General features: G+C 38.4%; 1 pseudogene; it reads left to right on the forward strand.

The window, feature by feature from the left end:
• Positions 1-1,025: 1,025 nt before the first annotated feature.
• On the forward strand, positions 1,026-4,563 carry LOC116914392 (annotated as a pseudogene).
• Positions 4,564-26,374: the final 21,811 nt, after the last annotated feature.

Here is a 26,374-nt window from a genome sequence, read left to right on the forward strand (position 1 = left end):
AGGAAAAGATCTTCACTAACTTTAAACCTGACAAAGGGCTGATATCCAAAATTTATAAAGAATTTAAAAAGTTAGATTCAAACAAGCCAAATAACCCAATTAAAAGTGGGGCACAGAGCTAAACAGAGAATTCTCAATAGAGGAACCTCAAATGGCCAAGAAGCACTTGAAGATATGATCAACGTCCTTAGTCATCAGGGAAATGGAAATGACTCTGAGATTACATCTTATACCAATCAGAATGTCTAAGGAAAACATTAGAGGGACAGCATATGCTCGAAAGGATGTAGAGAAAGAGCAGCACTCCTCCATTGCTGATGGGAGTGCAAACTGCTTTGGAAATCTGTCTGGCAGTTTCTCAGAAAATTGGAAATAATTCTCTTGAAGACCCAGCTATATTGCTCCTGGACATATACTCAAAAGATGCTCCACCACACCACAACAAAAAGTGCTCTATTATATTTGTAATAGCCAGAAACTGGAAATAACTCAGATGTGCACCAACCAAAGAATGGATACAGAAAATGAGGCTCATTTATACAATAGAATACCATTTAGCTATGAAAAACAAGGATACCATGAATTTTGCAGGCAAATGGATGGAACTAGAAAATATCCCGAGTGAGATAACTTAGACTCAAAAGGACATATATGGTATGTACTCACCAATACGTGGCTATTAGCCATAAAGTACAGAATACCCATGAACCCACCCACCCCCTCTGGACCCAAAGAAGTTAAACCCCTTCTGAACCCAAGAAGGAATGCTTAAGTGAGGATGCTTGAATCACACTTGGAACAGGGAACAAAATAGTCATAGGAGGCAGAAGGAGGGAGGGAAGTAGGTGGGAGAGAGAAGGGAGCAGGATTAGGTGTGAGGAGAATCGGGAGAGAGACCCAGAGGGCCAGGAGAATGAATGGAAATTTGCAGGCACCAAGGTTGGGGGGGGGATTCTTTAGGAAGCTCCAAAGAGCCCTGAGATAGGGATGGATGTCAGGTATCAAAGTGGGTTATCTTTGCCAAGATGGCTGACAGTAGGAACATGGAACCAGACGAGGCCACCTCCTATAGCCAGGTAGGACACCTAATGGAGGAATAAGGATATTAAACCACTATAAAATTGTTGACCCAAAATGTTTTCCTGTCTAAAAGAAATGGATGGACAAAGATGGATCAGAGATTGAAGGAATGGCTAACCAATAAGCAGGCCAATTTGAAACCCATCCCATGGGCAAATATCAATCCCTGACATTGTTAATGACACTTGTCATAATTATATATGGGAGCCTAGAATAGCTGTCCTCTGAGATGCTCTACCTAGTAGCTGAGTGAAACAGATGCAGATACCCACAGTCAAACATTGGACAAGGACCAGGAACTCTTTGAAATGTTAGGGGAAGGACTGAAGGGAAGGCTCTGCAGGGTCAAATAACCTGGTATTCTGGGAGCTCTCAGAGACTGAGCCACCAAACAAAGAACATATACAGGCTTGAACAGGGCCCTAGCAGGTATATAGAAGATGTGTAGTTCAATCTCCATGTGGGTCACCCAATACCTGGAATGGAAAGTCTCCCTAAAACTGTAGCCTGACTATCGTATTCGTCTCCAAACACGACTGCCTTATCTGGCCTCAGTAAAAGAGGATGTACCTTATCCTGACACTTGATGTGCCAGGTTATGGGGGTGGGATGGAGTGGGGGAGCCTCTCAAAGGAGAAAAGGGATGGGGGAGGGTCTCTATGAGGGGGTCAGCATTTGATATAAATAAATAAATAAATAAATAAATAAATAAATAAATATTTTAAAATATTATTTTGTTTACTTGCCCGTCTGTGGGTGAGAGTCTAAGTACCAGCTAAGTCCAGAAAGAGTGTTGGATTTCCCGAAGCTGGTGGTATAGGGAGGTACGAGTTGCTCACTGTGGGCACTAAGACTGGAACTCAGATCCTCTGCAAGACCAAGACATACTCTTAACCACAAAGCATCTCAAGCATATAAATTGTGGATTTTAATGTCTAATGAAATGTGTGAATATAAATATCACTGGATAATTTTTGCAAATTATAATTATGACAGCATACTTAGTCAAGTGATATTTATCTGTCAAATTAAGCAGCTTGGCTATTTTCCTGAAAATATCAACAGAAGGCATCTCCATTTTACATTTGAGGAAGGACAGCATTTTCAATAAAGGGTGCTAGGAAATAAGATACGTATGAACAGAAAAAATAAACTCTATACTATCATTGTAAAATTTTACTAGAGACCTAATACATTGAACAATGTGTTAGAGACCCAAACACAGCACCAAAAACCTAGGTGAAACAATGGAAGGTATTTTAGAATGCGAGCAATGATTTTTTTTTCATTCTCTGCTGAATCATAAGTAATTAACACAAAAGTAGACAAGTGGGATTTTGTAAAATGAAGACGATCACCTGGCAGTGGAAAACCACCCCGAAGAGATTACCTAGTAAACTATTAAATGTGATGCACATTTGTAATGATTAAAGGTAAGCTTCTAAAGGACATAGTATCATTTATTCTCCAAATATATTTCTTTAAGAAGATATCAATAAATAACTTCTATGAGTCTACTCATGTAAATGTAATTACATCAGTCTCAGTAGTAATATTTTGTTGGCCAACACAAACAAAACACCCAGAATTCAAAGTTTATATGCTAATGATAGATAACACTAACCCTAGCTTCCTTGTTCTTTCAGTCTTACTGCCATAGATATACATGCATAGACTTAGTCCACACTTGCTCTGGAGAACCCTCTGGATCATATTCACATTATCATTGTTAAGCAAAGTTAATCGACATATTTAGGAGGAATGATAGCTAACTATGTTTTTGTATTGACCTTGTCATGAAATGAATCATTGCTCTTTTTTTTTTTTTCTTTATTTTCGGAGCTGGGGACCGAACCCATGAATCATTGCTCTTATTCAACATTAGTAACGAGTTAGTTTAAGAATAACATCACTTCATAATTATAACAAAACCTACTTTTGTTGATTTTTGTAAAGCTACATGTAAAATACTATCAAAAGTAATCAGAGGAACCATGGGCAGGCTGGCAGGCAGACAGGCAGGAGGGCCAGGTGGTGAGCAAGAAGGCACAGACTGAGAGCACCAAGAGGAAAGTCTGTTACTACTATGATAGGAAGATTAAAAACTACTATTATGCGCAAGGGCATCCAATAAAGCCTTACCGAATCCACATGACTCACAATTTGATGCTCAACCATGGTCTCTACAGAAAAATGGAAATCTAGCATCCTCATAAAGCTGTGGTTGAGGAGATGACCAATTACCACTGTGATGACTACATTAAATTTTTGCATTCTATTCACCTAGATAATATGTCTGAATATAGCAAGTAGATGCAGAGATTCAATGTTGGTTAGGACTCTCTATTATTTGATGGCTTGTTTGAGTTCTGTTAGTTGTCCATGGGTGGCTCGGTTGCAAGTGCGGTCAAACTCAATAAGCAGCAGATGGACATGGCTGTGCACTGGGCTGAGGTCCTGCACCATGCAAAGAAGTCTGAAGATTCTGGCTTCTGTTGCGTCAATGATATCATCTTGGCCATCCTGGTACTGCTAAAGTATCACCAGAGGGTGCTATATACTGACATTGATATTCCCTATGGCGATGTCATGAAAGAGGCCTTCTATACTACAGCTTGGTCATGACTGTGTCCTTTCAGAAATATGGAGAGTACTTCCCAGGAACTGGGGACCTATAGGATATTGTGGCTGGCAAAGGCTAGTACTATGTCATTAATTACCTACTGCAAGATGGCATTGATGATGAGTCCTATGAAGCCATTTCAAGATATTCATGTCCAAAGTAATGGAGTTGTTCCAGCCTAGTGCAGTCGTCTTAGAGTGTAGCTCAGATTCTCTGTCTGCGGGTCGGTAACGTTGCTTCAGTCTGACCATCAAAGGGTGTGCCAAGTGTGGAGTTTGTGAAGAGTTTGAACTTACCTATGCTAATGTTGGCAGGAGGTGCCTACACCATCCGTAATGTCGCTCAGTGCTGGGCTTATGAAACAGCTGTGGCCCTGGACATAGAAATCTCTAATGAGGCATTATACAATGACTACTTTGAATACTTTAGACCAGATTTCAAGTTTCACATTAGCCCTTCCAATATGACTAACCAGAACACTCATGAATATCTAGAAAGGATTAAGCAGCGGCTCTTTGAGAACTTGAGAATGTTGTCCCATACCCCTGGGATCCAAATGCAGGCCATACCTGAAGATGTCATTCCAGAAGAGAGTGGTGATGAGGATGAGGAAGACCCTGACAATGAATCTCCATCTGCTTCTCTGACAAACACATTGCCTGTGAGGAAGTATTCTCAGACTCCGATGAGGAGGGAAGTAGTCGCAAGGACTCTTCTAACTTCAAAAAAGCCAAAGAGTCAAAACAGAGGATGAGAAAGGGAAAAATCCCAAAGAGAAAAAAGAAGTCACAGAAGAGAAGAAAACCAAGAAGGAGAAGCTACAAAGCCAAGGGGTCAAAGAAGAGGTCACTTTGGTGTAAGCCAGGTCTGCAGCTTAAGCAAGGTCCATCTTTCCATCTTCTCCCCAGGTCCCTCAATTTCCCTCAACTTCTCAGATTTTATATTTTCTATTCCTCTGTGTATTTATGTAAAATATATAAAATATAACATCCACAGGGACTAGATAGGAACCAGGGCCCAGAGCTCCCTTCTCTGTCCTGCCCCAGGTCTGAGTTTTGAACCATGTAGGGTCTGAGTAGAAAGGAAAACAATCAGAAGACAAAAACCTTGAACTGCCAAGTGCCTGCTTAGGAGCTCTGCTAAGATGCCATTATTAAACTTTTTAGAAGGGGTAACTGGGTATTCTAGGACCCCTTTTTAGGCTTGGCTAATATCAGCCATTTTAAGATTGGCTCTGTTTATACCTTCCCACTTGCCTTGGGCAAGTAGAAAAAAACTTAAATTGCCCCATCTTCCCCCAATTCTGAAGGTGGAGGTTGTTAGCCTAGCTCTCTTTTTGAGATATTTTCATTTTGGGAGATTCTTTGTAATAAAAATAACACATTTCTATAAAAAGGTAATCAGGTATTTCTTTCTGACTACAACATTTATTTACATTAACAAATATTGTGAAGAATGATGGTTTGTGGATAGTGCCATCAAAGTGTTTACTGTCATATAACAATAGGAGTGTTCAAACAAATGCTTGGCTACTTTGTGGTAGCTGTTGATCATCTGTGTAGTACAGGAGCTGGCCCCTTAACCAAAGCTGTTAGAGTTAAGGACTGTTTGGAATAGTGATTCATAGCTTGCTTTCTCTATGTGTTTGACTTTACCATGGTAACAAGAAATTGATTATGTAACTGTGTCCTGTGTTGCTTTAACTTTTACTGATGAGATTAATAATGAAATACATACAAAATAGTAGAGTTAATGTCTCATTATCTTTATTATTTTTATTATGCATCCATGCATGCTCTATAACTTCCTTTTTGCCCATCAGCATCAGCAATGGATGCATTATACCTATTTAATGTCACATATCTTAATCAAAGCATTAGAGTAGACATCAATTTTATGTCATAATTTAATTCTAAAATCCTCTGGGAGCCTACAGTACTGAAATACTACATGTTCATATTTACATGATAATCAATTGTATTTTATTTTATTCTCATTGTAATTTGTTGTTACTTTCCTTTGACAGCATTATCTTTTATAATCACACACATACACATATACATACATATACACACATAAGCATACACATATTTGTTTTTTATAAAATAATAGAAAAATACTTCTATCACAAGAAAGAAGAAAATGTATGTTTTGTTTTGCCCAAATTGTCACCAATAAAAAAAGAGCAAAGATGGATTTCTATTGATTTATTCCTAGTTCGCATTTTATGGTGTATTTTCTTTTTCTTCCAGGCACTCTTAAAATGATCTGCCAACTTCGAATTTTTATCACTTTTGTGTTCCAAAATTTAATGGCTCTCCATTATCTATGTTATCTTTCTCAAATTTTGACCTGATATACAATACCTTACATAATATGGCCATTTCTCTGTATTTTATTTTTCAACCCTAAAGCTTTACTTATGACCAAAACTATGTGCGAATGTATGCATGTATGTATGTGTGTGTATGTATGTGCATGTATGTGTGTGTATGTATTTATGTATGTATCCAAGAAAACTATCCTTGTCCCACAATATGGTCTCATCTGAAATCAAGTTTAGAAAAGAAAACCAGAGACTGCCCCAAACTGTTTACAATAAACCTCGTGTAATTGGTCTTCAGCCTTAGGTTTTTTGCTGTAAGCATGAAGATTCATTGTCTAAAGCACAGCCAATAATTTAAGAGAGACATATTCTTTGTCCACTTCATAGTTGAATCATTTTTATGCCAAAAACCCCTCTGTAAGTATACACAGCCATCATCTGACAAATGTACAATGATGAGAAAGAAACAAGGCAAAAACATTTATATCCTTTAGTGAAAAAAAAATCAAAAGTTACTATGAAATAGATTAGGCAACATGGGGACTTACATGGTATCTTCTTGTGATTTTTCTCCACATGTTGAACACCACTGCCTTCCCAGGAACAAATGAAACCAAGGAAAAGCTCTGTCCATTCTCTCTGCCTTCAGTAAACAAAATGAAACCCCTGTTAAGGAAAGCAGTCAGGAGTTTCCCAGGTCACATCATTCCAGGACCCAATTTATCCAATGAAGAGAAATGTCCCTTGCATCGGAGTAGAAAAGTTCAGGACTTAGAATTTTGTGATTTGTTCATATTGAATCTAAACTTTGTAGGCACTAGAGTCACCTTGGAGACAACTCTCTAGTGAGATTTCTGATGGGTTGTCTAGGAGGGAGGAGCTATTGGACTTGTGAGAGACACCATTTCCTGGAATGTTGCTCTAAGCTGCCTGGAATAGAGGAATCTAGTTGAACATCTGCATTCAGTTCTGTTTCTTTACGGTGGATGCAATGTGATTAGTAATCTTATGTGAATAATGTATGACTTCCTCACCATGATGGACCATACTTCTCTAAATATAAGGGAAAGTCAACCTTTCCCTATGTAAGTGGATTCTTGTCAGCTATTTGGTCAGAGGAATGAGAAAGCTAACTACTCATGATATGAAATTCATCCCTGCCTGCCCTTCACAGGATAAACCCAGTGCTGGGAAGCCTGCTAGAACAGCACTTGCAGATAGAACTACTTGAACTTCTAAGCAAGACAGATAATTATCCTAAGGATGCTCAGAATGTTGAACTGAGGGCAAGACTACCCTCAGTGTGGAGCAGAGTATAACAGTGAACCAGAACCCTGAGTCACAGAGGTCAATGTCAGGCCTGCGATAATAAGTACTAACAATGGATAGAAACCAAAGGACCCTGACTGCAGGCAAGGGCATACTGATATAGCTCTTGAGTGGTCACAGCATCATTCATAAACGTGGATGTTGTGGATAGGCTTGAGTACCACATATATTTTTTCCAACCTTGGAGTACAAGTCTACCTTCATCTTAAAACTGTACATTCCTCTATGACAATGAAACTTGGAGAAGACTCCTGTTAGCCTGGGTTTTGTGGCAAAAAGCCAATCTTCACTGCTTGTCCCCCAGTCAGCCGCTGTCATAGGACTTCTCACAAGTGCTCTCTAGAACTGCCCTCAGCTAAGCATATGACTATATCCCATGGGAGGGAGCATAAATTTTGGCCTGGATTGACATAAGTCCTACTCAGAAGACTGGTGTCAGGAAAACTGAGAAAAGATCTTGAATTCTTTGTTTCTTTGCTCTTGAAGACTTGAGGAACTAGGCTCTAAAAGCCTCAGTGCCTCCCAGATTCTGTATAGTCACTGCAACTGAGAAACTCTGGTGCAGTCCACCTTTACAGCATACTAGGCAGCCACAGGTACATTTCACCAATGTGGCCTCCGGAGGATGGATAGCACAAGACAGTAAACACTACACTGACCTAAAACTTAGCATTGGGCTGGTGAAACTCATGCTAGACAGACCTTAATGGCCCCTCTTCTTAGAGAGGCCAGAATATGGATGGAAACAAAGGGACAACCTTTGTGTTCAAAAAATCAATATGACCCTGTTATTTGAACTTCTATATTAGCTGCAATCTTTTGTGGCTGGTACAACAGTCTGGGAGGAATGCCACTACAGGGCAGTGGATGGGTCCTAGGTCTCCCCCAGGACTGTGTTGCTTTTAGCAGCATGGTTTTCACAGTAGGGGCATCAGATGCCGGCACTGATTCTGCTCAGAGACAAGGCGACTCTTAGCATATATGACCTCAGACCAGTCAGCAACCGTGAATCAGGTATCTGCAACTACCTGTGGCATGAAGGAGAAGCATGAGGTGCAGAAAACTCTTTTACTGACATATTGACAATGTGGTTGAGGCAAGCCTGATTTTAGAATTCCCCTGGCACTGGAAGATCTAAAGTATAACAGTAGATCCCTAAAATCTTGTACCTGAGTACCATCTAGTACTGAAATAATGGCTATAAAACTCTTTCAGATGTAGAAGAAAAGGACAGGAAAAACTTAACAGTTTATTAAGATTTTCTATACAGACACAGTATTAAAAAAAAGACATAACAAAAATACCAAAATATCCAATTTTCCAGTGACCAAAGGATGCTCCATCAAGTGGCAAAAGGATTAAAAAAAACGCTGCCTCAGCTAATAGGCAAAATTATAAGTCAGAAATTAACCAGATAGTAACCAGTATGGCAGAATTCTTAGGGAATTTACGAGAGCTCGTTTGGAAGCTCGATGAGCTTAGAGAAACCAGGTATTTCACCATTATAAAGGAATTTTAACAAAGGGTTTGAAACAGTTTTTAAATAAATCTTATAAAAGATTCTAAAGCTGAAAGGTTTACTTAGAAAATTTAGAATGCATGACGAGGCATCAACATCAAGGCAAACAAAAAAGACTTAGTGAGCTCAAAGGCAACCTGCTTGAAAAAAAATCTAGTTGGGAGAGGAAAATAAAAGTAAAAAATAAGAAAGAAAAATATAGAATACTTAGAGGTATTCTGGGATATTATTAAAAATGTGAATGTTTTGCCTACTGGGGAATGGGGCGGACTCGAGGAATACTGAAGGGGTAAAAGTACTATATATAAAAAATAATGAGAAAAGGGCTGGACACAGCACACACCTTTAATCCCATCCCTTGGGAGGTAGAGGCAGACAAATCTCTGAGTTCAAGGCCAGTCTGGTCTATAAAGAGAAATTTCCAGAGCAACCCAAGCTGTGCGGACAAACTATGTCTCAAAAACAAAGTAAAACAAAAGGAGAGAACAAACTTCCCAAACATAGAAAGGTACCAATGTCAAGATGCAAGGATATAAGAGTACTTAGTCAAAACTAACCATTTTAAGTCTGCATCCACTCATAATTAATCTCAAAATTGAAAACAAAAGACTATAAAAAAAATAGCGTGCAGTGCTCTCCTTTAACCCAGTATCAGGCTTTCAGTAATAATTTCACAGGGCAGAGTCCTTAACCACTAAGAATATTGCACCCAGCTAATCTGTCCTTTAGAAACAAAGAAAATGTAATGAATTCCTATACATATAAAAGCTGAGCGTCTATATTTCATTAAACCTGTTATACAAGAAATCTTAAAGGAAGTACTTCCAACAGAGGGGAAGAAATGTTAATGAGTAAGCAAAACATGCAAAACTTGTTTCTAAGAACAATTCTATACGCACGCTCAGAATTAAATGTAATGTATCAACCTTAGCATCTTTAGTATGTGAACTAAAAGAGAAAACCAGTTGAAATAATAATCCAACTGTAGGAGAGAGGGCACGAAAGTGCAGTGTTTTCCTACCACTATGTTTCTTTTAATTGTGTTCTTTCTTGTCTTTGCATTTATATCATGTCACCTTATTTTAATAAAAAAGGTGTTTTAGTGAGCTTTACCCGTGACCCAAAAGCAAAAATGTAGTCATTGTTTTAAACCAAAATGAGCAAAAACGGACAAACTAAAAAGAACAAGCGAGCAATGAAATTAACCTTTCGGGGTCATTTTCCTACAGGAAGATCATATTGTAAAGAAAGAAAGGAAGGACGGACACCAAACCCAAAAGAGGCTGTACAATATGAAGAGTGAGAGTCAACTTTTCTCCCCCTTAATATAAAGTAATTCTTGGATTATAAAAATGTAGAGTGAGCGAATGGATTAAAACCCACAGACCCAACTGTGGGTTGCTTGCAACAAAGCTGTTCTTCTTGTAAGGCGAAGGGAGGCTTCACTGTGACAGAAACTGAAGAATTAGAATAGTATGTTCCCTCTAAACGGCAATTGGAAATTAACAGCACAGCGTTCAGACAGACCACACAAAAACAGGCTTTAAGCACATGCACAAAAAGATAAAAGGATGCTAAGTAGCAATGAGGTCATTTTCAGGAGAAACAACCCTAATCAAATGAGCACCAGATAGGAGGGCAAACACCAGTGAATATTAACAGACTTAAGGAGAGAATTAGATTCTGATTCAGTAATGGTTGTGAACTGTACCTTTCCATTTTCAGCGAGGAGGCAGTAACAGAAAAATCACCAAGGCAGCAGGAGAGTTAAATTTCACCCTGGACCAAGTGTAGCTAGCTAATGGGCGTCTACAGAGCACGCAGCTACCTTGCAGAAGCTGCCGTCCTTTGCTTCTGTTGCTGCTGAACAATAGAGCAAGAGATGTATTACAGGAAGAGAGATGTTTGTTTCATCCCACAGTTCCATGTTATAATTCATTATTGTGGAGAAGTTACTTGCTGCCTGCTTGGTTGTGTTCAGTTCAATTAACTTAATTAAGATAATAGCTCATTGAGACTTTCCTCCAAAGTCGTGCTAGGTTGTGCTAAGCTAACATAGCTAATTACCATAGCCTTCAGTGCACATTTTTCACTTCGGTGATGTAACACGCTCCCTGGTACAGGATATTCTAAGTCACGGACAAGTTCCACAAATATTAAGAATTGAAAACCTTTCACAGTTAGTCTTTGAGCACAATGCAATAAAAGCCAGAAAGTAATATCAAGATGTCCTAGTGTGCTTTCTGTGGCTGTGACAAAACACGGAACAAAACCAATTTAGGTGTTTATTTGGCGTATGGGTTGCAATCCATTTATTATCCACAGAAGCCAAGTGGGGAACTCGAGGCAGAAACTGAAGCAGAAACATATTGCTTACTGGCATTCTTTTAGAATAAGAATCACCTACCTTTCTTATACAACCCAGACCTACTTAGATATTGAAAAAAGACCGCCGAAAATTATGCAATTGTATTATAATCTCAGAAAGGAACCATAGTAAAGAGAAAATGCCTTACAGGTGTGCCAACAGGCCAGTCTGACGAATGCAGTTCCCCAAATGCAAATCCCTCCTCCCTGGGGGTTCAAGTTGACAATGAAGTAATATAAGCTCTTCTCTCTCTCTCTCTCTCTCTCTCTCTCTCTCTCTCTCTCTCTCTCTCTCTCCTCTCTCTCTCTCTCTCTCCTCTCTCCCCTGTGTGTGTGTGTGTGTGTGTGTGTGTGTGTAAAGGCAAAGTGCGTGCGTGCAGTGTTATATTGATCACTAGATCAAGGAAGAACTCAGGAAAGACAAGAAAATATGCCTCCAGACAAATGAAAAGAAGGACTAACATTTCAAAATCACAGAACTAGATATAAGGGAGTAGGGTTCTATGCAGCAATTCCCTCATCAAAAAGGAAAGTTTCAAACCACATATCATTACCTCTCTATGAACCAGAGAAACAGTGGCAATCTAAAACAATACTAATGGAAGGAAAGAAGCAAGTATTGGAGTAGAAATGTGTGAAATGGAGCCTGCAAACTATAAAAAAGACGACGACTGTAACAAGTGCTTCTATGCCTAGATAAATAGTATACATAAACATTTAATTAATCTAAGAAATACATATGTAGAAGAATCAAACTCACCAAATGAAACGGGAAAGGTTTCAATTTATCACCCAGAAATAGAAAATATATCTTTAAAGACGTATATGAACAATTGCACAACAATAAAATTTATAACCTACAGGAAATAGATTTTTAGATACATATACCTTAAATCCTGAAATGATCTACTTGAGCAGACTTGTATAAAGCAATAGAATTGAATCAGTAAGAAAAATCTTCACATTAAATGCCAGGACCAGATGGCTTCATTGCTCAATTCTATCAAGCATAGAAAAATAATAATGTCAACTTTAAGGGTTTTTTTTTGAAAAAAAATTGGAAGACTTCTTCAAAATAGGTTCACTAGGGCCAACATTATTATATCAAAAATGAAGTCCAATATCTTTGAAAAACACAGATAAAGAAACCATAAAAATTACCAACAATTCAACATTGTATTAGTTACTCCTTACTATGGTCAAATGAGATTCATCACAAGACTATAAAGATATTCAATATGCATAAATCAATAAACACAGTGCCCAACATTAAATAAATGAAGGAAATAGCCATATGACTATAATAACAGATGTGAGAGAAGCATTTGATCATATTTAAGACCCTCTATGCTAAAAAAAGCATAAAGCTGAAAATCTAGGTAAAGTACAAATGTTCAATTACATAATAATGACAACCGAAAGCTAATTTCATGCTGCATAAAGGAAAGCTCATACTTTTTATCAAAATCTATGCCACAAAATTATTAGAAATAATTCAAGGATATAGTAAACTTTCAGGATCTAGACCGACATAAATCAAGCAGCCCTAGAAGACACACACTGTCTAATTTTTCTTACATAGACTTGATTAGAATTGTCTTTGCCACAGTCTAGTGGAGGTAGGGAATGGAGGAGGATATGATTCATCAATGGGTATCATGATTAAGCTTAGAAATGCTATTACAAAACCGGGTGGGCCAGGAAGAACACGGCATACATTTCAAAAGGCAGAATAAAATATAGATGGCAAGCATTTAAGCAAATAAGCATGTTAAAACATCATGCCTTATTAATAAGTCTCTTTATGTTTATTTAGTGAGATAAAGATGAATTTAGAAACCTCTCTCTCTCTTGTGATTTGAGACAGGGTTATCCTGGAAATTACTCTGTAGTCCAGGCTAGCCTCGAACTCACAGATCCATCTGCTTCTGTCTGCCTCCTGAGTGCGAGAATTAAATTTAGAAAACTTCAAGAACAATGCAATTGTAGGTTTTATAAGAAGACACGCAGAATAAACAATATTGACAAAACTCCTATGAAAAGTTTACTAATATCAACCAAATAGATTTAGAATCATGCTTGTGCCTTTTATCCTTAGTACAGAATATCTGGCAGGTAACTGAAGAATAACATCTAAGAAATCATGGGGGAACTCTGGAAATGCTGCAATCATTTCAGTTCATTTCAACAAAATCGCCCTGAGGTCTGCTGGAAAGATTGGCTGATCTGTTTCTACTTGACATTCTACCTGTCAGGGTTGTCTCAGGAAGCCAGCTTCTACTTAATAGGAATTCTACTTCTGGGAAGAAACAGAAGTGTGGGTTTCTTTTGGTACCAGATTATAGATAGGCAGATGAGTTAATGTGACCCACGTGTGACTGTCTGCTTAATGTGCTGTTGAACCTAACCATTTAGAACCATTTGAAAGGAGGAAGCTTTCTGAAAGAGTCCCTGATTCCTCTAGTTTTGGGAGTGGCCACTTCTCTGAGCTTCCACAATCTGTTTCATATATTGAGGGGAGAATGATTTAAATTTCTTCTGCACTCACCTTGTGCATGGTAATATCTGATAAATAAGAACTGAAAGTTGAACTGAATACCTGGTCCTAGCTTATGGTATTTCTAACTGATTTCAGTAAAGAAATATTTGATGTTTAAGGTATGAATTCCTTCATAGCTTCTGTCTATCTGCTGAAGGAATTATTTCCAAAACAATGAACTGGCGGTGTTAAATATATTCACACAAAGGAAGATATATATATATATATATATATATATATATATATATATAAAATCAAAATCAAGAAACAAAAGTAATTTAAAGGGAGGGTCATTTGAACTATTAAAGTCACTTGAGATGTTTAGAATACTTTTAATGATAATGCAATTATTTATAAGCTGATAAATATATCAGCTTTCTGCTTATGTAAAAAGGAGTGCTCTTATTACAAAATGATCTAAAAATATTTATTTTAGCATATTAAAACTGGAAAATTCCAGTCTGATAAAGCATAAGGTAAGTCTATTTGATTTTTATGCATACATCCTTGTAAGTCTTAACTGGATTTATGCCTCAGGGTTCTAGTCAAAGATCAATTAAAAACACAAGCCATCTGATCTAAGAATGCCATGTGAGAAATGCAGATCCTGCATTAATAATTTCAGAACTATGCTTATAACCACTATGGATTTATTTAGTCAAGATTTGTGTTGTCTCTGTAAAGAATTCAAATTGTCCCCGGTAAGACAATTTCACATTAAAGTCTTAATTGTTGTTTACAACAGCCACGGTGTTTTTCACTACTTTGTTCAGAAGGGAGACTAGAGACATTAGGAATGGAAGTGACTTTAATCCCAGGCCATTCTTTAGGACTTGAGGGGGTTCACTCCAGAAATAAACAATGTTTGTCACAGTTCATTTCCCTGTTGCTTCTTTAGGGAAATAGATGTGACACTTCAGTGCCAACACAGAGGGGGAAAAATGCCACATGAATAGAGAGAATTTACTTTACCTTCAGATGCACTTATGACCTAAAAAGAGATGTGAGCTGGAACCCATCTCTCTCCCCCCCTTACCTCTTCTCTGAGTTACGACCCCCTGATGTTCTTGCTGATGTCTGAACCAGAAGAGCTTTTGTGCACTTTCAAGAGAATATTCTGAACTGAAATTCGCTAAATTCCTTCCTAGCTTGCCCACACCTAGAGTTACAAAACAGACACTTCTGGAGTTAGACAGAGGGCAACAGAGAATGGCAAAGTAAACTGGCATTCAAGGTAATTACTTGCTAACTCTTTGCAAACTTAGATATTAATATAAGGGTTCAATATTTGCTAAAATTATTTCCACAACATTAAAAAATAGGCATTTGACATGTATAGTATTTGCCTGCCTATTTGTCTGTGTGCCACATTCATTCCAGGGAATCATTGAGGCTCAAAAAGGATGTCATATTCTCCTGGGACTGGAGTTATAGATGGTCATGAGCTATCATGTTGGTGTTGAGAATCAGATTTCAGTGCTCTCGAAGAGCAGTAAGTACTTTTAATCATGGAAGCCATCCTCCTATCCCTCTTCACATTTGGTAACCAGATTTTATAACTCCTGTATTATTTATTGTAACATTGGAGTTATTAATCACTAGTTGTATATCCATGTTACTTCATATATAATAACATATCCTATTTATGTGCATCAACATAAATATGACTTTAGTAACACAACAGCAGCTCTAGAGGTTATCTTTGTAGATCAATGGACTGAAGCAGACAGATAATTGGCAAAAGTCAAGTAGTTGTGTAGGAATCAAACAAAAACATCACTACGGGTGATAGTCGCTGATATGTAAACATATGTTGTTTACTTAAAATATTATATTATAAATGAAGCACTAACAACTTATTTTTAAAAATACTACTATCAGCTGGTCAAGTCTCTGGGTAAATGCTAGAGGTTCTATCAAATGCCAAGAAGCTCTGAAGAAATTAGTAGAGATTGGTGAGTGGTAGGCCAGGAAACTTCCAATGTAATGTTTCTTCTCTCTACAGAACAGTAAAACCGGCCTTTCAATAAAAGTATAGCTCTTCTTTCCTTATCTTCAAAACAAGGCTGTGATGCGAAGTGTGCTGAGAATAACTGATCTGGCTCGCCATGCTACCCTTTCACGCCACCTTTGTTCTGTCCAGAACACCTCCATTAGCTTTGGTGACCCCTTTCCTTGCTATGGCTTCTATTCTTTGAATGAATATAGGATCCAAGTCAGACTATTACAATTACACATACACACACACACACACACACACACACACACACACACACACACACACACACAATGTTTTGTTCTTTTTTCTGTTTTATGCTAAGAACTGTTGAGGTCAGCAAGAGCTGCCATTCGGGAATGCCGGCAGTGAAGTAGAAGTAAGAGTCATGGTAGAACTTGAACTCCTTCTAGACTTATTCTCTTTATGAAGGCAATTTAATTCTCTATTTGTTTTTGAGCAAATAGGCTAGAATGTTTTTCTTGATTATGAATATTTATAGAAACTTAAGCAATATGGAGGATAATACATGTTCAAGACATTTGTGGATTACTCTGGCAGTTTTAACAATGCATTCGTTGTAATATTAATTTACCTTTATAATGTGATGTGATACTAAAATTCCAATGAAGTTAAAGAAAGCCTATTTGACTTACATCCAAGGATCCTCTGCCTGCACCTGTTTGGGCCACAGAGTGGGTGTTCATTCACATCTCATAATAAAGAAAATAACATGAAGAGGAGAGGGCGGATGGGAGACAGAGGAGAGGAGAGGAGGAGAGAGAGAGAGAGGAGGAGAGGAGGAGAGGAGAGGAGAGGAGAGGAGGTAAAGGTGGGAGAGGAGTGAACAGGCTGAGAAGTGAGGAGGGAGAAGAGGAGGAGAAAGAAGAGGAAAAGGAAGGATAGGGGGAGAGGGGAGAAAAAAAGAGAGAGGAAGTCTGGCATTGTTCCTACTTCAGAGACAGAAGTATAGAAGATTAATTAGTATGACTATTTTTGCAACTGAATAAACATGCACAAAGCCTCAAAGCAAACTCAGTTTAGTTTCTGTTTCTATGGAATGCATTCCCTTCGAATACAAACAAAAGACTCATACAACTTCATTACATAGTAAGTTGCTACAGAATATCCTAGCCAACATGGACACTTTAAGGACACATAAGCTTACCTGTCTAAAATGTAGCCTTTAGCATACCAACTGCAAGGGCACACCCAGTATTAAAAGCTGGATCTGGTCTAGGGTGAGCTCATTAGATACTTGAAGTCTCTGAACAACTACATCAAATATTCCATTGACATCTACAGTCAGGGCTTTGGCTTCCCCTATTTTTATCTAAAATTCGTCCCCAGCAAAAGCCCAATCAATGCTACCATCCCCTTTCACTGGTGATGCTTGAAGCCTTCCTCTAGGATAACCTGGAAAAATACTACTTTCATTTGACCTACATCAATTTCCTGAAAGGAAGGATTACCCAGGATCTAATAATCCGAATGTGAGCACCCCCTTAGCACATGCCACACCTTCCTGTTATCTCATGTAAAGTGGGCATCCTTTGGTGAATGTACTGACATTTGGGTACAGACTTATTAAAATGTCTACCTTCCTTGACAGTTTTTGTTGTTGTTGTTGTTGTTAATTTAGGCTTTTAGAATTCATTTATTTAATACGTATGGGCATTTTGTCTACATGTATGTTTGCGAACATGCAAGCCTGATTGCCTGGGAAGTCAGAAGAGGGTCTTGGAGATCCTCTGAAATTGGTAGTAAAGATGGTTGCAAGCCACCTGTCGGTTCTGGAACTCGAAGCCAGATCCTCTGGAAGAAGATTAAGAACTCTAAACCACTGAGTCATCTCTCCAGCCCTGTTGGTGTCTTTGTTGCTGCTGCTGCTGTTTTTGTGGTGAAGCCAGGGCCTCACACGCGATGAGCAACTGCTCTATAACATAGCTATTATTGCCAGCCTGACTCATTAGAACTCTGTAGTCCATGTCTATTCTTAAATACAGAACCCAGATAACTCTCACAACTGAGAGCAGCAGGATTTCTAACTAGCTCCACATCAGGTTTTTGTCCTGGAGCACGTGACCATAATACCTGACTAAGAGGACTATGACAAAGGGTCATAGAGCCCAGAGTTCGACATGAGCCTAGCTAGATAGGCCCAGGTGTATAACTGAGTGGTGCCTAAGTCTCCCCTAGAAGGCCCTTCTTCCAGCCCTAACATATTCTTGGCACTAACTCGTTGCTAATTCAGATCCAGCCCTGTCATCTAAGGTCCCCAGGTCCCATTCTCAACTCTTCAAGGTTCCCAGCAATGTCTGGGTCAAAGGAGTTGGAGAACCATAGTCTCCTTCTCAACCCCCACTATTTTCACCCAGAGAAACATGGGCTGGGACTCCTATCCTAGACTGCCTTTCACCTTCCCTGAGCATACCAGCAGCAAGGCAGAAACACAGACCCACACACAAAAACCTCAGCCTGGAATACTGTTTTGTTCTCATACCTGAAGGTAACTGAGACACTGGGGACCTGTTATCACACAGGAGGACTATGGATCAGCATACTGCATCACTACTGTGTTAAAAAGCACAGATATATTCTGTAATATTTAGTGATATAATCACTAGGACATGTAGATATACTTAACATGTTTGACTGAAGAGCATGGTTTTGTTTGTTACTAATTTATTAAACCTAAATGTAAATACCCAGATGTGACTTATAGCTATTATACGAGGCTCACCACGGTGAGAAGCCACACTCCGTCTTTTTTACCCTCTCTCTTCTTTCAACTAACTTTGCTTTTTTCTCTCTCTTGCTTAATTTTTTATTCAGCATCTGAAAATTTTATGGATCAATTTTCTCTATAGTTAGCAATGCTACCCACTGGGACAGGACTCACAATGAATCCACAATCAACCTATATAGATTTTGCTTTTCTGGCCATTTTAGAAACTAGTTAGAGAGGGAGAAATCACACATTCATATATATATACCGAAATAGCTAAATTTAAATAAGAGAAAATAAACACAGGTATATGTTGGTAGGGCTCAAGCACAGGGCAATAACATGGGCATTAAACTATTTCTTGAGAAAACAGATCTAGAGATATATTAAGAGTTGTTCATAGATTGCTTCTCAGTGGGGTTAATCTTTATCCATTATACAAAGCATCCTGACATGGTGTGAGAGCACAGAGAGTCCAGGTGATTGCCACCAACTCTGACAACCTGAGTTCACATCCCAGCCACAGAAGAACAACTCCTGTTAATTGTCCTCTGACAGGTCTACATGGAGACCTTTGTAGTCATATGCCCCATTAATAAGTCTCATATCATCTGCAATGCATGTCTCACTCTGTACTCAGTGGCCAGAGATGCTTTAAGCTTTGATTAAAATTGTACTTTTTTTGAGAATTTTATACATGACTACTATATTTACACCATTCCCATCCTTCCTCTCTCCCCTTTAACTCCACTAGTGTTCCCCATCACTCTCTCTCAATTTAATGACTTCTCTATAAAATAATGCTTTACACACACACACACACACACACACACAGACACATACACACAGACACACACACACTACTGAGTCCATTTAATGTTGATTAATTGTTTAGGACTGACCACTTGGGGCTAAAAGACATATCAAAGGAGTCCTAAAGCCGTGGGTGGCAAACCCTTTGGGGATCAAACTACCCTTTCATAAAGGTTGTCTAAGACCATTGGAAAAACACAAGATATTTACATTACCATCTATAATAGAAGCAAAATTACTATTAGGAAGTACCAATGAAAATAATTTTATGGTTGGAGGTCATCATAAAGTAAGGAACTATATCAAAGGTCACAGCACTAGGAAGGTCGAGAACTACTGACCTATCAGGAGACTTAACTTCAGAAAAGATCAATTCTCTGTCTAGGCGGAGCTTAGTAAAATGTCTCCTAAGCCTGTAAACTGGTGCTTCCCTTATGTAAGTCCTGTTTAGACCAATCTATTGGTGATATTTCGTGGCTGTGCACCCGTCTTATCTACTTGGTACTCTGCAGCAGGCAATCCCAGTCCTCTGACTCTTACGTGCTTTCTGCATTGCACATGTACCAGTGGTACCAGCTCTCCCGCGGTTACTGACTTCTGCGTTTTGACCAGTTGCAGACCTAAATTGCTTTTATTTTAAAATTTACTTTCTAATTAAACGGAAAGTTGAACATTTTTATGGAATACTATGTGACGTTTTGATGCAGTTATGCACTGTGTTTTGCTGAAATCAGGCTACACATAACATAATTTCACAAATTCTACTTTGTTGTGGCAAAAACAAAGTAGAAAATCCATTGTGTGGGTTTAACTTTTTGAAACATAAAGAACATTAGCATCATCAGCGATCTACTATATAGCCATGCACCAGAACTTAATCCTTCTTAATATTTTCTGTTCGCTGACCAAAACTTCTCCCTGCTTTTCTGCCTCCTATTCTCCCAACCTCTAAAAAACATTTTTTCCCTCTTTGTATGAGATACATTTGTTTTCCATTTCCCTTAACAGATCCTCTAGTTTTCTTCTTCTATGCCTGTCTTACTTCACTTAACAAAATGACCCTTAGTTCTACTCCAACTGTCAACATTGATCGGATTGAATCTTTTTTTTTTAATGATCAAAAACTATGTATTACACACACACACACGCGCGCACACACACACACACACACACACACACACCATATTTTCTTTACCTTTCATTGATTAATGGACACATGCGTTTTCCATTTAATGATTATAAAGAAGGAAGTAAAATGCTGATTTAACTTCATTTGTATATACTCACAGTAGTGGAAAACAAACAGAGACACATAGAGAAGCTAAAGGATTTTCAAAACTGTGTAACAATACTAATAGCCAGAAAAATGCAAATTACTACTCTTATTATAGGAAGTGTAACTGAGGATCTCCAAAGCAATAGTGAGGGGAAGGAGAGATTCAAGAGGCCCCAACCTCCCTGAGGGTTTGTTCTCAATTAATGGTTGCTAGGGGTAAGAGATGTAGCTACTAGAAGTTGCCTGTGCTCCTGTAAATAACCCTTACACCCATTGTTCTTTAAGTATGCCTAATTAAACTCATTGGGTCACAATGGAAAAATAAATAGGCAATTGCCAAATACCATAGTATTCCTAGTACTTGATACACAATTTCTCAAAGTTAGGATAGAGAAAAGACATAATTACCAGTCTGTAGAGTATTATACACAGGGAGGGGCTTTGTCCTGGTAAATCTTTAGTCCATTGGCTACCAAACCAGTTCTTCAATATTTTTGCCTAGATATTAGTAATATAAAGATTCCTATTGCTGAAAGAAAGGAAGAAAGGGAGGGGCACAGAGAGGAAGGATTTATTATAAATTTGCATTTGACATATGATTGACCAATGAGGACTCACTGAAATCATAAACATATCATCAAAGACATAGCTGAATATAGGTGGGCTCAGATACAACAAGTCACCTGCCTTAAAAATGTAAAGAAAGAAAAGGCATTTACAGGAGCAATATCCTAACGTCCACTGAAGATTTCTCATATTCCTCAAATAAATTCATACCTTGTCCACCATTGTCCACTACTGTTGTCCACTATTGTCCACTACTGTCCTCTGCTGTTGTCCATCACTGTACACTATTGTTCACCACTGTCGCTGACTACTGTACACCACTGTCCATCATTATCCAATACTGTTGTCCACCACTATCCACCACTGTCCACCACAGTCCACCACTGTCTACTACTATTGTCCACCACTGTCCACCATTGTCTACCACTGTCCACCACTGTCTACCACTGTCCACCACTGTCCACCATTGTCCATTACTGTTGTCCACCAATGTACATCACTGTCCACCATTGTCCACCACTGTCCACCATTGTCCAGTACTGTTGACCACCAATGTCCATTAATGTCCACCACTGTCCATTACTGTTGTCAACCACTGTCCACCACTGTCCACTACTGTCCATTACTATTATTCACCACTGTCCACCACTGTCCACCAGTGTTCATTACTGTTGTCCACCACTGTCCACCACTGTCCACCATTGTTCATTACTCTTGTCCACCACTGTCCATTACTGTTGTCAACCACTGTCCACTACTGTCCATTACTATTGTCCACTGCCCAACACTGTCCACCAGTGTCCATTACTGTTATCTACCACTGTCCATTAATATTGCCCACCACTGTCCACCACTGTCCACCACTGTTGTCCACCACTGTCCACCACTGTCCAGTCCTGCTGTCCATTACTATTGTCCACCACTGTCCACCACTGTCTATTACTGTTGTCCACCACTGTCCACTACTGTTGTCCACCACTGTCCATCACCATTGACCAAAATCCATGCAAATACATACAATTTGGGCAACTGGAGTTGCAACCCTCACCCTACTACCACCTCCAATGAAACCTTACTTATGCATGAGCTGAAGCATCTTACAAGCACTAAAGGATACCTTTTTTTCTTTTTTCTTTTTCTTTCTAAGTTATTGGTCTTTGGTTCGCCACTAAATCAAAAGTAGGTTAAAGATAACACAAAGAGGAAGGACATTTGGTCAGTTCAGCAGGAAAACTCAGCCTTGAAGAATCTAATACAGATAAACAAAGGCATAGGATGAAGAAAAAATCAGGGGTTCCCATGGCTGAACAGAGACAAGTACCTTTGACAGCAGGCAGAACAATATACAGTCATCTAAGATACAATATTTGCAAATCATTTTCCTTATGCTTGGATTATATTTTAGAATTATTTAAAATTACTTTTTTGTGTGAAGTGCATAAAATATATAAAGGAATAATTCATGACTCTCCCCCTAAGGGAAATTATAGTTGAAAAATTGAGTCAAATGTGCAAGCCTTAATCATTAATGTGATAATTCAGGTGTTGTAATAGAGTTATAGACAGGATTCGGTAAAGGCAGAAGAGGGTGTTGATTACCTCAATACCTCTGGGTAGGAATGAGAGCCAGAGGGCTTCAGAGAGAACTTTAGTTGTTGATGACTAAAAATGACTTTCCAATTGATCAAGCAGAGAGTGTTTCAGAAAGTGAGAACAAACTTCACAAAGACATAGGGACTTTGCTGACTCTAGAAGCATCCAGGGGAATGTAGAGAAATTCGTCTGGCTGTAAATTATGATCAGAGGGAAAGAAACATGAGCTTTGAAGTCAGACATGCCTGGTCTCATAACATTGACCTACCATCAAGTAGCTAGGTGAATTTGAACATGCTAATTAACTTATCCGGAGTCTCATTTGTTAAAAGAGGAGAATGATAATCATCTTGTAGGGCTTCTGTGAAAACTACAAGGGAACAAGCATCTTGAACACTTTTCATACCGGAAAAAGATGATGTTTTTAAAAGGACAGGTGGGAACATCACTGTCGTTCTCCTTACCACCTGCAGACGGAAGGTGCTTTGTCCAGCCCTGCTTGCAATGTGTAGGGAAGATCTGAAGAGTTAACCAGAGGAAAAGAAAAACATACCGTTAACTTCTGCCGGGAAGGGCGGTGCAGATAACAACCACCACCGCCAGAGCACCAACAGAACGATTTTATTTTAATCTTTTCTTTCCCCATGTATTCTTCTCTCATATAACACACCCTGAGCACAGTTTCTCTTTCCTCCGTTCTCCCAGTTTCTGACCAACTCCCCCTCCTCCCAGATCCACTTCTCCTCTGGTTTCCCTTCAGGAAAAAAAAAAAAAAAGCAGGGTTCCCAGGGATATCAACTGAACAAGGCATAACTAGATGTAATAAGACTAGGCTGATACCAAGGGTAGATGAGGCAACCAGTAGGAGAAAAGAGCAGAAGAATGGATAAAGAACATGTGGTAGATGTTACACAATGGAGCTGTTAAAAATGACATCATAAAATATGGAGGTGAATGGATAGAGCTAGAAAAAAATAAAATCCTGAGCGAGGTAACCAAGGTCCAGAAAGACAGACATGGTATATATTCTCGTATAAGTGGATATGTTAACGGTAAAGGAATGTAAAAGTAATATAAAGACATTAGCTATAAAGGAATGATTTTAAACAAGTTCGGTTTGATGAGCCAATGAGATTTTCATGTTCACTTGCAGAAGCATGGGTGAGAGGCTAGCTACTTACAGAGTCTTGGAAAAGTTACTGATGGGCGGAACCTGCTCAGCTGCATTGTGGGTCCCTCTCCTGTTAATTCTTTGCACCGTGACTCCTCCTCCTCTCCACAACCAAAATTGGCAGGTTCAGACTTGCAAGGATCTTAGTGCTAGCAGTCACAGCTACCTTATTTTCAGGATAGCAATGGCCAATCATGCTCAGAGGACAACGGTTTGCAAGACAAGCTCAGACTCGTGTTTCAGGAAACTCAGGCTGACAACATCAGAGAGGACAAAGAACCGAGGCGCGCAAAATGATGTGACAGTGGCGAAATATTCTCCGCCCTGCAAATCTCTGAGCGCAGAGCTGAGGCACTAAACATCCAGATAGAGAGTAGAGTATAATCATGCCTAATTTTTCCCTTTCTTATTTTCCATGTGAGGCCTAAGTGATTTGTAGAGGGTGTCGAATACAAAAATCACAATTGAGGTTGCCGTGGTTACAGAGGCACAGAAGAAAATCCTGTGGTTCTTCCAAGCTCCATTCTCAAAATGGTAATTTTTTTGATCAGCCTGTAGCTTAGAATATTATGTTAGAAATTCTGCTGGGGAAATTTTTTTCAGTTATTTATTTATTGATTTTAGTAAATATAAAGTATAGTGATACCTGTCTCTTAATTTTTACTTTTGCATTCATCCAAGATATTTAAAATTCTGTATATAATAGCCAAGAATAAGTTAGAATCATAGTCTAAGAGATGGTCAATAAACACATTATGCTGTTTCCGGGTTTTGCCACACTCATTCTGAGTATATTATCACACAAATTCTGGCATACACACATGGATTTTCTTTTTAAGGAAGCTTAGATTTCATAAAGCAGTAATATAAGCTATATTGTAAAAGACTATCCATAAATCCTTCAGACCCTTCTGTTAAGCTTTAATTTCGATTGTTAGAAGCATTGACTTAATTCATAGCTTTCTTTTTGCTACTATGTATCTACACATTGAGACACAATGTTAAAACCAAACCTAACTATTGCTAAATGGCTTTGACTAGATCTGACTTTGTAATCACTGCTCTTAAAATATTTATAACCAAATAGCAAGGCAAACAACCAGGAACAGAGCAGAAGTATGAGGGAAAAGAGTAGCTATTATCTTGATACTTCAGATGGATGCTTGGTTATTTTAATATCATTTCTTGTAATAGGAAGATATATGGAGATATATAATAGCCTCTTTTAATAGAATGGTTTATATTTCTGAAACTGCTTCTGCGTCCATTCATTCATCCAATGGGTAAATACTCAGAAATTATTTATTCACCATCAGACATTATTTAGAAACATGTCAATGAACTAAATGGTCTGTGGTCTTTCATAGAGTTTGCAACATGTTTGGGGAAGTGAGTGAAACAGAAAAAAAAGGAACAGTATTTGAAATAAAATGATCGTGGAAAGGGTGGGGAGAACTTCAATTTTAAAAGTAACGCCCAAGGCCTGGGAGGATGGCATATCTAGTAATGGCATGTGTTTGAGACTGATGACCTTACCCAAGTATCAGAACCTAAGTAGAGATGTGAAGAGAAAACTGACTCCATAACTTGTTCTCTGACCTCCACAAACTCACTGGGACATGAACTCCCTTCATATCATACACATTCAATAAAAATATATCAAAAGTTAATGGATGAATGAAGCAGGAAAATGAAGTTGTGGAAGACAAGGAAGACAGTTGGGGAAAGCGCTTTATGACATGTGGTGGTTTTATGCTCTTAAACTCACATTTTGTATAAAATGGGAAACACTTTTAATCACTAAGATACAAAGACGTATACACCATAAGTGCCTAACAATTTTATACCTTGTAACTTATAGATATGCAGACTTTGGTTGGAATTATTCAGTGCATATTTATTTAGGTGTAAAACAAACACAAGAAAGGAATAAAGCATTCTGAGTGGAAGACATTCTCATTCTCACTTTAGATATCTGAAGTTTTATCTTTTTCCTTTAACAGTCATCCGTTGTTGCAGTATTTATCCAGAAGCTAATTAATTCAGTTTCTTCCTCCAGCATCATTGAATTAGGCTACCCTGCTGGTGGGGAGTGTGGAATACCAAAAGGAAAAGAATTTGGAGATAGTTCAAATTCATACTTGGGGAAATTAATGACTATGTGCGGGAAAAAACATGCTTCCAGCAAAGAAGCGAACAGAGAGGTAATTAGAGTGCACTCAGTAATACCAAACTAATATTTTATGATTCGTGTTCATGTTCTTCCATTTGATAATCATTTCAAAGCTGGAAAAAAGGAGTTACAAATTACTATCTTTAAAAGGTACATCTAGTTGAAAAGAAACTATCAATTGAAAAAAAAAGGTATACAAAATGTTCTCATAATAATTGTCACTTGGTTCAACTTCTGAGATAATAGAATAATTATTTGCTGTGCCTGACCTAAT

This window comes from Rattus rattus, chromosome 1 (assembly GCF_011064425.1).
Source record: "Rattus rattus isolate New Zealand chromosome 1, Rrattus_CSIRO_v1, whole genome shotgun sequence".
Classification (NCBI taxonomy): domain Eukaryota; kingdom Metazoa; phylum Chordata; class Mammalia; order Rodentia; family Muridae; genus Rattus; species Rattus rattus.